The following is an 11,406-nucleotide window of genomic DNA, read 5'->3' as shown; positions in this document are numbered from 1 at the left end:
ATGTATGGCTCGGATATGGAGTTTACTCTTCAAGAGTAAACTCTTAGAAGAGTTTTCGGCCCTAAACACCACATCCCCATGAGTTTACGGCTGTAAACTCATGGATGGTGTTCTTATGTGCTAAATGGCCTTAAATCAATTGAGGGGTGATGCTAGGTTTGGTTCTAGGGCATTAGAAAGGAATTAAATCAATCATGTGGATCATTTGATGAGTTTATGGCAGTAAACTATGAGTTTACGACCATAAGCTCTCACCCACTCCATTCTTAAGTGCTTTAAAGGTCATAGATTAATCACAAGTGATTCTACTCATTTTTACAAGCCAAGGGGTGAATTTAGGGCATCATATAACCCATTTATAGGAGTTTACGGCCCAGGAACCCATTATTGGGGGTTCATGGCCGTGAACTCCTTATGGAGTTGTTTTCATCAAGTTTAAGGTCCCTAACTTGTTTGTGGTTGCTTCTAGACTTTATTCTAAGGCTTATGAGGTGTGTAAGTGGCATTTTAACACCCAAAAAGGAGTTTACTACCCATGAAAGGGTGTTTACGGCCCAAGCATTTTCTTGGGTAGTAAACTCATGTTTACTCCCCAAATGTTGATTTTAAGGTGTTCCAAGTCCAATCCAATAAGTCCTACCCATGAAAGGGTCATATCCCTAGGGGCACCTTCGATCGACACTGCCTTAGACCATGCCCTTGGTCCTAAACCTGCTTACGCTGGAGAATCCCTTACTTCTTCAGCTTGAAAGACATCTCAGTAAAGAGCTACTTCAACTGAAAAAATTTATTTAGTAGCGAGAACACTTCCTACTCGAGAATAAGGTCAGGAAGTGAAGCGTTTTTTCAGTTTTTCTTGAAAAATATAGTAAGTGTTATGCGGGGGTGGAGATTCAGACCGATGAGGTACATAGGAATTGCCCTTAACTGTCCGGAAGGCTGAAATAGCTTTCTCGGGAGCCTCTGGGAGGTCGGGGTATTCAATCCCAGGATACTCAAGGAGCAGGGCATCGTATCCCAGGTGTTCTACTAATACATCGTATATCGGGTCCAGGCTTGAAGTTCTACCAAAAATGGAATGGGACAGTCATTCAAAAATGAGAAAAGAAAATCAGGGTGTTAAGACATCTATATGACCAAGATAGCCATCTCACGAATTGGATTCGAACCAATATCAAGCTACTTTCCTTTAGTAGATCTGTCATCCCCCTCATTATAGTCCTCCTATAATCAATAGCATTTTGTCGGAATACATCCTGTCTTTTCACCCTAGTAGTCCTATGCATAGTCAGTACTATAGCCCCAATCATGGCTACTAATAAAATCAGACTAGGAACCAAAAACCAAACGAAATAGTAGGTATAAAGTAAATTGCCCAATGCTTCCAAATTAGTCCAACTTCGTACCTAAATCATGATTTGAACTCGAAATTGAACCAAAAACACCATTTATATGTGTTCACGGCCCAAGAGTGTTCCAGGGCCGTAAACACATGTTTATGGTCCTAAATCATGATTTGAACTCGAAATTGAAGGCTAAGGATGTTATACAAGAAGCTAGGATAGTTACATTGGTGTTTTGAAGCTTGAAATGAGTGATTTTTGGACCTAAATCTTGGATTGAGGAGAGAGGTTAGAGAGATAGTGAAAACACTTCAAATGAGTCTTAAATCACTTTAAATATGGTTTGGATTTGGGACACGGTGGAATTCTACCCGATACTGATGTTAGCCGAGGCTTTTGGTCGCACCCGATTAAGTTGTCGTCACCCGATATGGTCGAAACTAAAATTTTTCTAATTACTAGTTTGGGACATTTTCATGTGTTTCTAACATGTTTGGATACTTAGAAGGTCAAAATAAAAGTCTTAACTTAATTGACCTAATCCAAAAACGGAATCGGAATAATTCGCTTAAGACGAGTTTTACGAACGGAACGGGTTGCAGCAATGGAACAACTTCGGGTTGTCATAGGTGTGCGGCCGCACTCCTTCAAGGAGTGAAGAACACAAAGAACATTTTGAGTTTTGGGCTTCGATTCAAGTGTTTTACCTCTATAACAAGTTGGAAGATGATCTTCTTCACGTTTTGGAGGCCTTCTAAGTGTTCTTGGGTGATGTTTTTAGAGAGAGAAAGTAGAGAGAGGAAGAGAGTGCAGCCAAAAGTGAATGGAAAGCGGTTCTCTACTATATACAGGGTCAGGTGTGAGGCTGAAGGGGTTTGTGGTTGGGTGTGCGGCTGGCTGGCCGCACACACTAGTGTGCGGCCGCACACACCTCTCTTGGTGTGTTTGGCTGGATTTTACGATGTAACACCCTTACTAACCCTTCCTATGGCCTACATTTATGATATACTAAGCCTAAGACACTCGTGCGGACCCAACATCTTGCTAAAAGATGCTAATTTCACATGAATTATAGATATATGGATCGATTTCACAATGTAAAAGTGTCGGGTTGTCACATTCTCCCCTCATTAGGGCAATTTCGTCCCGAAATTTAGAGTTCAAGTAGTTAAGTTATTACAAATAACTAAGTAAAAAGATGGGGGTATTTAATTTTCATTTGATCTTCGTGCTCCCAAGTGAACTCCGGTCCTCGTTTGGCATTCCAACAAACATTCACTATAGGGATGCGGCTTTGTTTCATTCGTTTGACCTCTGGATCCATAATCTCCACCGGTTCTTCCACGAAATTGAAGCTCTTGTTTATCTCGATCTCGTCGAGTGGGAGTACAAGAGTCTCGTCGGATAAACACTTTTTCAAGTTTGAGACGTGGAATGTAGGATGTATGTTACTAAGTTCGCGAGGTAGGTTGAGTTTGTAGGCCACGGGGCCGATTCTAGCGAGAATCTCGAAAGGCCCTATGCATCTTGGATTTATCTTTCCACGCTTTCCAAAGCTTATCATGCCTTTCCACGGTGAGACTTTCAGAAGGACTCGGTCTCCCACCTGGAACTCCAAAGGTTTTCTTCGTTTGTCTGCGTAGCTTTTCTGTTGGTCTCTAGCGGCTTTTAATCTTTCACGAATCTGAACGATCTTCTCGGCCGTTTCTCGAATAATCTCCGGACCTGTGAGAGTGCTGTCAGGTATCCCCCCTTTAGCTAACTGGGTGTCACCCACCTCGGTCAAGCACAGAGGGGATCTGCACTTTTGGCCGTAGAGGGCTTCAAATGGGGCAGCCTTGATGCTTGTGTGGTAACTGTTGTTGTAGGAAAACTCGACCAGGGGTAAGTGGGTATCCGACACCTTACCAAAGTCAATCACACAGGCTCGTAGCATGTCGTCCAGAGTTTGGATAGTCCTTTCACTTTGTCCGTCAGTCTGCGGATGGTAAGTTGTACTCATGTCCAACCTCGTTCCTAGGGCGCTTTGCAGCGATTGCCAAAATCTTGAAGTGAACCTACTATCTCTATCGGAGATAATAGATATAGGAACACCATGTAGTCGAACATCTTGAAAGTTTCTTTGATTGGCAAGAAATGGGCGGATTTCATCAATCGATCGACAATTAACCAAATGGTATCGTACCCACTCGGAGATTTGGGTAATTTGGTAATGAAATCCATAGAAATCATCTCCCATTTCCACTCAGGTATCTCGGGTTGTTGGAGCAGGCCCGAGGGTTTCTGATACTCGACCTTCACCTTGGCACAAGTCAGGCACTTGCCCACGAAGGTAGCGATCTCGGCTTTCATGTTTGGACACCAATATAACTTTTTGAGATCAAGGTACATCTTGTCCAAACTTGGGTGAACGGAGTACCTGGTCTTGTGAGCTTCGTTCATGACAACCTCTTTGTAACCACCGAACTTTTGGGGTCCAGATCCGGCCCATGAAACAATAAACTCCGTCTCCTCGAATCTCAAGATTCTTATCCATTCCCCTCAAAGTTTTGTTTATGATGTTTTCTGGTTTCAGGGCTTCCATCTGGGCTTCACGAATTTGCGCGGATAAGTGAGAATGGATAGTCATTGTCAGTGATTTAACCTTTCAGCCAGAATATTCTTTCCGACTCAGGGCGTCTGCTACTACATTGGCTTTACCCGGGTGATATCGAATTTCGCATTCGTAATCATTGAGTAGTTCGACTCACCGTCGTTGTCTCATATTGAGCTCTTTCTGGTTAAGTATGTGTTGGAGGCTTCTGTGGTCAGTGTATATCGTGCTCTTCGTACCGTACAGATAGTGTCTCTAGATCTTTAGAGCGAATACAACCGCTCCTAATTCGAGATCGTGCGTGGTGTAGTTAACTTCGTGTGTCTTCAGCTATCTTGAAGCGTAGGCGATGACCTTACCTCGTTGCATCAGAACACAACCGAGCCCTTGATTGGACGCATCACAGTAAACCACAAAATCATCTGTTCCCTCAGGAAGGGATAGGATCGGTGCGGTGCATAAGGCTCGTTTCAGGGTTTGGAATGCTTTCTCCTATTTCTCTCCCCAGTTAAAGGTCGCACCCTTCTGGGTTAATGTTGTAAGAGGTTTTGCGATCCGGGAGAAATTCTGAATGAACATGCGATAGTAGCCCGCGAGACCTAGGAATTAATGAATTTCTGTAGGCGTCTTCGGTGCTGACAAGCTATTAATAGCTTTAATCTTGGATGGGTCTACGTGGATTCCTTCTTCACTAACCACATGTCCTAAGAATTCAACCTTTCGGATCCAGAATTCACACTTAGAGAATTTCGCATATAGCTTCTCTGATCGTAGGGTTTCCAGGACTCATCGTAGGTGCTCGCTATGCTCTTCCTCACTTCGAGAGTAAACTAGTATGTCATCAATGAAGACGATGACGAACTGATCCAAGTAAGGACGACACACCCTATTCATTAAGTCCATGAATACTGCGGGCGCGTTGGTCAGTCTGAATGGCATCACTACAAATTCGTAGTGCCTATAACGAGTTCGGAAGGCGGTTTTTGGAACATCCTCCTCGAGCACTCGCAACTGATGGTATCCGAACCTTAAATAAATCTTGGAGAAGTAACTCGCCCCTTGCAGTTGGTCAAAGAGGTCATCTATACAAGGAAGAGGGTAACGATTTTTAATCGTCAGTTTGTTGAGTTCTCTGTAATCGATGCATATACGGAACGATCCATCTTTCTTTTCTACTAATAATACCGGCGCTCCCCAGGGTGAGAAACTAGGACTTATAAAGCCCTTGTTGAGCAGCTCGTTAAGTTGATCGGATAGTTCTTGCATCTCAGCATGTGCTAGACGATAGGGCGATTTGGCTACAGGGGTAGCTCATGGAATTAAGTCGATCCTGAACTCGACTTGACATTGCGGAGGTAAACCTGGTAACTCCTCGGGAAAGATGTCAGGAAAGTCGTACACTACGGGGAAGTCTTTGAGATATTTTGTTTTCCGGCTCGTGTCGACAACGTGTGCAAGGAATGCACGGTATTCTTTACGCAAGTACTTATGGGCTTGAATACTAGAAATGATACGAAGACTCGTATTGGGTTTGTCTCCGTAGATTAACAGAGTTTCGTTATTCGGTAGATTTATACGGATGGCTTTGTCGAAACACAAGATATCGGCGCGATGGGGACTCAACCAATCATTTGGCGAGAACCGAAACCGAAACCACAACCAGCGGTTCCTAGAAAGTTAGAATCGGAACTGGAACCGCTCTAGGCAGTTCCTAAATTTTTGGAACCAGTCCCAGAACCGGCGGTTCCGGTTTCGGGAGCGGGTAACCTGGTTACATTAGTTTTGTTAACTTTTGTCGATAAAACTGCAACTTAGTTCGATCCAAATTGAATCAATTCGGACCAAAGAGGGACTGAATCGGACCAATATATTTAAAACCGGTCTAAGTAATACACACATATTTATATGACATACTGATATATATATATATATATATATATATATATATATATATATATATATATATATATAAACCGGTTTCGACGGATACACAGCGGGTAGCGGTTCTGAAAAAATGAGAATTGGAACCGGAACCGCTTAAGGCAGTTCCATAACTTTAGGAACCGAAACCGGAACCACTTAAGGCAAGCAGTTCCAGTTCCAGAACCAGCAGTTCCGAGGCAGTTCCGATTCCAAAAGCGGGTACCCGGTTCCGATGCTCATCCCTAGTTGTGAGGATTGTTTAAGTAAGTGCTTAAAGTTTTGGTTTACGAAACTTCTTTCTGCTCCACTATCGAATATGATACAAGCATAAGAGTTATCGAGAAGGAACGTACCCATGACTACTGTGGGGTCTGCCACCGCTTCATTGTGACCGATAGCAAGTAGTCTTCCACTCTTCCTATCCCTCCCGCATTCCCAGCTTTTGGGAGGTTTCTTTTGTAGTGTCCGACCTCTCCACAGCCATAGCAGGCTTGACTCACTCCAATACTGGGAATTTGACTGATGGGTTTGGGTTGAGACTTGCAAAACCGGATAGTATGGCCCTTCCGATTGCAATTAGTGCAGTAGATTTCACGACAGGGGCCGTGATGATGGAAAGAGCACTTGGTGCATTTGGGTAGGTTTCCCGCATAGGTTTTGGCTGGTGTAGGGGCGGCAGGAGTAGTGGCAGCATGAACAGCCACCGTTTGTTAGTTTGTGGGGGATGATTGAGTTGACTTGCCCTTCTTCCGGTTCCACTGTTTCCTCTTGTTGTCGGACGATGTGGTTGGTGCAGTGGCAACCGTTGTGGTTGTTGATGGGATGGAGGGAACTTTATGATCAATCAACCTTTGAGCCAATTCCTTGGTGCTGTCAAAGGTAGTAGGGTGTGCTGCTAAAATGTTTCCTCGATACGGGGGTACTAAACCCCAGATGTATCGCTCAATCTTCTTGCTTTCAGAAGGGATCATGTTAGGACACATAGCTACCAGGTTGCAGAACCTGGATGTATAAGCTACTATGTCGATTCCCTTCACTTTGAGGTTCCAAAGTTCCTCTTCAAGTTTCTGAATTTCGCCCCTATGGCAGTACTCTCTCATCAATAGGTCTTTCAGTGTGTCCTAGCCCATGACATTGGCTGTTACCAATGATAGTGATTTAACATGGCTATTCCACCATGTTAAGGCCCTTTTGGTGAAGGTGCAAGCAGCGAATTTAATCTTGCTTTCCTCTGGGCATGAGCACATCTCGAAGACGGCCTCCGTTCTTTCGAACCATTGAGATAATCCAAGGATTCCTCTAGTCCCATTGAAAAAGGTTGGTTTGCAGTTCATGAAATCCTTATTGGTGAATCCCTGTGTCTGTTGATGATCTTCCCCATGTCTAGAATTTCCGCCCATTCCAGCGCCACTTGCATCACCGGAATTTATTTGTGTGACAACCCGAAACTTCTAACCATGTAATTGATCTGTGTTTCAACGCTAAAACTTGAGTTCATTATCTTTTGTTACATCTTGTGGTTCCATATGGGTGCTCTAGACTTAGTATAACCTGGATATAAGTCCTAGGAAGGGTTGGAAAGTGCTTTAGTATCACAAAATCTGGCTAAACACACCAAATAAGGTGTGTGCGGCCACACACCTGTGTGTACGGCCGCACACCTAACCGCACTCATCCTCATGTAACAGCCCGGATCCCCAGGTACCTTCATTTTCATATTTTTGATATTCTGTGAGGGGACTCGGCGAGTTGGAGGTCGAACTCGCCGAGTCGGGTCGCGGTTTTGGGCGGAGGTTCACGTTTGGACTCGGCGAGTCTGCGCTGTTTAATGAAACCCTAATTTCCCGGTCCTAAGCCCTATTTAAAGGACCTTATGGCCCTCATTTGCGGCCACCTTGAACCCTAAGAGCCCCCATACGACTGTGAGCCCTTGTGAGTGTGTTTGGAGGCCATTTGTTCATCATTTTGTATGTTATTGCAAGAAAGGAGGGAGAGGATCAAGCTTGAAGAGTTGGGGAGCTTGGATCTGTTGCTATTTCATCAAGGGAGCCTTCTTAAGGTAACTTTCAGAGCCAAACTTCGTATTTTGGGTTGATGTGTCAAATCTAGGGTTTCTTCTTGCATTTCTTGGCTTAAATTGGAAGTATGAAAGGTCCCATGGAGATATGGAACCTAGATCTGGACCTTAGCAGGTCCAGGAGACCTCATATGACAAGCTTTATGTCCATTCTTTTGAGTTAGAAGCTAAGGTTGCCATATTAGAGGTTGTTTCTCCAAAATAAGCCTTGTATGCATTGTATGGCGACCAAGACTAAGACTTTACGTGACAAATAAGCTTGGGAAGGCCAGATCTATGTATGTATGGAACGGATCTGACCGCAAAAGCCAGTTTTAGCTGGTGCATGGCATGGACTCGCCGAGTCTGAAGAACAGACTCGATGAGTCGCTTGAAGGTTATCCTTGAGACCACCCAGTGTGTAGTCCTGACCGAGTTGTGGGCGACTCAGTGAGTCGCAGAGAGTTGGAAAGGTTTTGACAGGTGGACCGAGTCAAGTTGGGACTCGCCGAGTTGACCTTGTGACTCGGCGAGTTAAGTCGCGGTGGCCCTGTGATTCAGGCCCAGGTGGAACTCATCGATTCGGGGGAGTACTCGACGAGTCAAAGGGAAAATCCTTGAGAGTTGGTTAAAACGCGTAGACTCGCCGAGTCACTATAGTGCACTCGGCGAGTCCGGTCCAAATTGACTAAAGACTGTTGACCAAGTCAACCTGTGTTGACTTGATATGGATGGTCAACCTTAGTGGTACAAGTAATAATTATAGATTTATAATATCATAGGAGGATTGCAGCTCGAGGGTTCGAGCACGAGTGATTCCAGGATTCACGACTAGCAACTTAGCGAGGCATACGAGGTGAGTCTTCTCACTATACTATACCCGGAAGGGTTTTGACTGTGTGACCGGAAGGTCGAATATGATTTGAGATATATGCCTTATGTGTGTTAAGTTATTCGTTATATGTGCCATGTATGATATGCTTGATTTGGGCCGGAAGGAAACATGTTATGGGCCGGAAGGTGTAGTCATATGGACTGTAAGGTTGGCGTGGGTAGGACCGGAAGGTTTACCCAGTCGGGACGGAAGTCCCCTGAGACACATGGACCGGAAGGTCAAGGCCTGGAAAGGCGTACGTGCGTAGGTTGTATTTTAGGGAACTCACTAAGCATTTATGCTTACAGATGTTGTGTTATGTGTTTCAGGTACTAGCGAGGACCGTAGGAAGGCGCCGGTGAGATCGTACACACACTCGGGGAAACCATTTTGTGATCTTTTGTTATGTAATCGGTTGTGACTAAATTGTTACATTGGAACCTAAACTTATTACTCATGTTTTGATGATTGTAAAAATGAAAAATTTTTGGTTTGGAATTTTATGACGTTACACCTCAACCTCACACTCAAACTCTTATATGGATGGATACCCCTCATTCATTCATTTAGATGTTCTCTTCCCTCTCTCTACTTTCTCTCTCTAAATCACCAACCAAGAACACTTAGAAGGCTTCATAATCGTGATCTATTTCATCTTCAAGCTAAGTATAGTGGTAAACACTTGAATTCCAAGCTTAAAACTCATTATGTTCATCAAATTCATCATCCCATGAAGGTGTACGGCCGTACACCTTCATATGGGGGCAGCATACCTACAAATCTCCTAAGTGTGAAGAGCAAACACTTCAAATTCATCATACGGACTCAAATGAGGAGTGTACGGCCGCACACTCCTGTGTACGGCCGCACACACCCTCTGTACGGCCGCACACTCTTGTGTGCTGCCTCATACACACTCCTGGCCGCACACCCCAGCCGCACACTCATTTTCAAGGCCATACACTCACTTTAATGCCCACATTTGGCCCTAAACTTGCATAAATCTTTAAGCCTGGATCCTAGGGTACTTATTCTTAGTAATTCCAAGCCCTAAGGGTGTTTTCCCATCATGTTTAGTCATGAAACACCTTAATTCTAACTCATCTATGTGTCGTCACATGAATAATAGGGGCCATAGACGTTCAGGGCATCCGTCGACACTTGGACCCTACATTAAGCGGTGAGTTCATACCCCTACTCTTTTTCACTGTTTTTAACTGTTTTTTTTTTTGGGGGGGGGGGGGGGGGAACACAAGCAAAGTACAAGAGGTTTCTTGTACTCAAAACTTGTTTTCATGTGTGTGTTTCACATTTTATATGCTTTTAACACTGATCGTTACAACCGATAGCCGTTTCAACATGTAGATCACGTAAACATAGATTTGTGAAATGAAATTTTAAAATGTTATGTTTTACATATATTTCACAAATGATTTTCCATAATTATCAGTTAGAAGCATGACGTTAGAACTTTTGAACATAATATCTGTACACTGTTTTGTCCTCGGTAACACTCCACATATATACACGTGTGGAGGACTATCATATTATTACTAGTAAATTTGTTAATCCTGTATGATTGGAGACAGGTCCTCGGCGAACACTCCACAGAGTTACGCGAGTGGAGGACTACACCCGTAACCATAATCTCTGGGATTTAGAGAGCGTGACTTGAGTGTATAGATCTATACGGGGCTGACTACCCCACACCTGGCTGCTAGCTATAGCCGAACTGAAAGGTTCAAGGGTGACGAAAGTCATAAGGTGATGTGGACTACTTATTTCCATGTCTAGTCTATCGTATGGTTATGGAACTCGCAATTTGGATAATACAGATTTACTAAATGGTAATAATGAACAAGTAATTATGTTTACTTTACCTACATTAGTTTTATATACGTGTTAAAACTAATACCACTCACAAGAACAACCAAGTTTTCAGTATACATCTTTCACATTAGTAATCAATATTTAGGAAAATATGGGATTTTCATGGGGTAATACTCTGTCACACCCCGAAAACCGAAGGCGGAAACATTTCCGGGGTTGACTCCACATAGAGTATCAAATCCAATGTACATAGTAAGTAAAGTAAATCAACCATTACATTACATATGTGAAAGTTTTACATTTGTTTCAAAAGCATAAGTTATACAAGTGATACATAGTATATATGAACAATACAAAATGAGTCTTCTGAGAACTCCGTCTTCACACAAAAGGATCTTCGGGTACCTGTCTAACATGGACCTGAGAATACAAGCGGTTTGAAAATCAGCATAAAGCTGGTGAGTTCATAAGCGGTTAGTTTTTCTGAAAATATACGAGTTCCTTTGTTTTCCTGAAAAGTGGTTATCCAAGAAAATCCCATATTTTCTTATGTAAAGTTAGATTCCAAATCCAAAAGTAAAGTAAACGATGTCTAATTAAAACATGATTGTTCTTGTGAAATGTAGTTCAATTGTTTAACTTATTACACTTCTCAAATTTCGTACTACTATTATTCAGGAAGAACCCCATGTTCTCCTGACTGTGTGTGTGTGAACTGTTACTAGTTTCTGACTATGTTCGGTGTCCTTCCCAGGAAAACCCCATGTTTCCCTAATTGTATGTATAT

The 11,406-nt window shown here is 43.2% G+C and overlaps 1 pseudogene; it reads right to left on the bottom strand.

Moving 5' to 3' along the window:
- Positions 1 to 826: 826 nt before the first annotated feature.
- The window catches only part of LOC145016667 (uncharacterized), a 67,437-nt pseudogene continuing 56,857 nt past the window's right edge, over positions 827 to 11,406 (bottom strand).

This window comes from Lactuca saligna, chromosome 9, assembly GCF_052625555.1.
Source record: "Lactuca saligna cultivar CGN05327 chromosome 9, ASM5262555v1, whole genome shotgun sequence".
NCBI lineage: Eukaryota > Viridiplantae > Streptophyta > Magnoliopsida > Asterales > Asteraceae > Lactuca > Lactuca saligna.
This window is presented reverse-complemented; position numbering and strand designations above follow the sequence as displayed.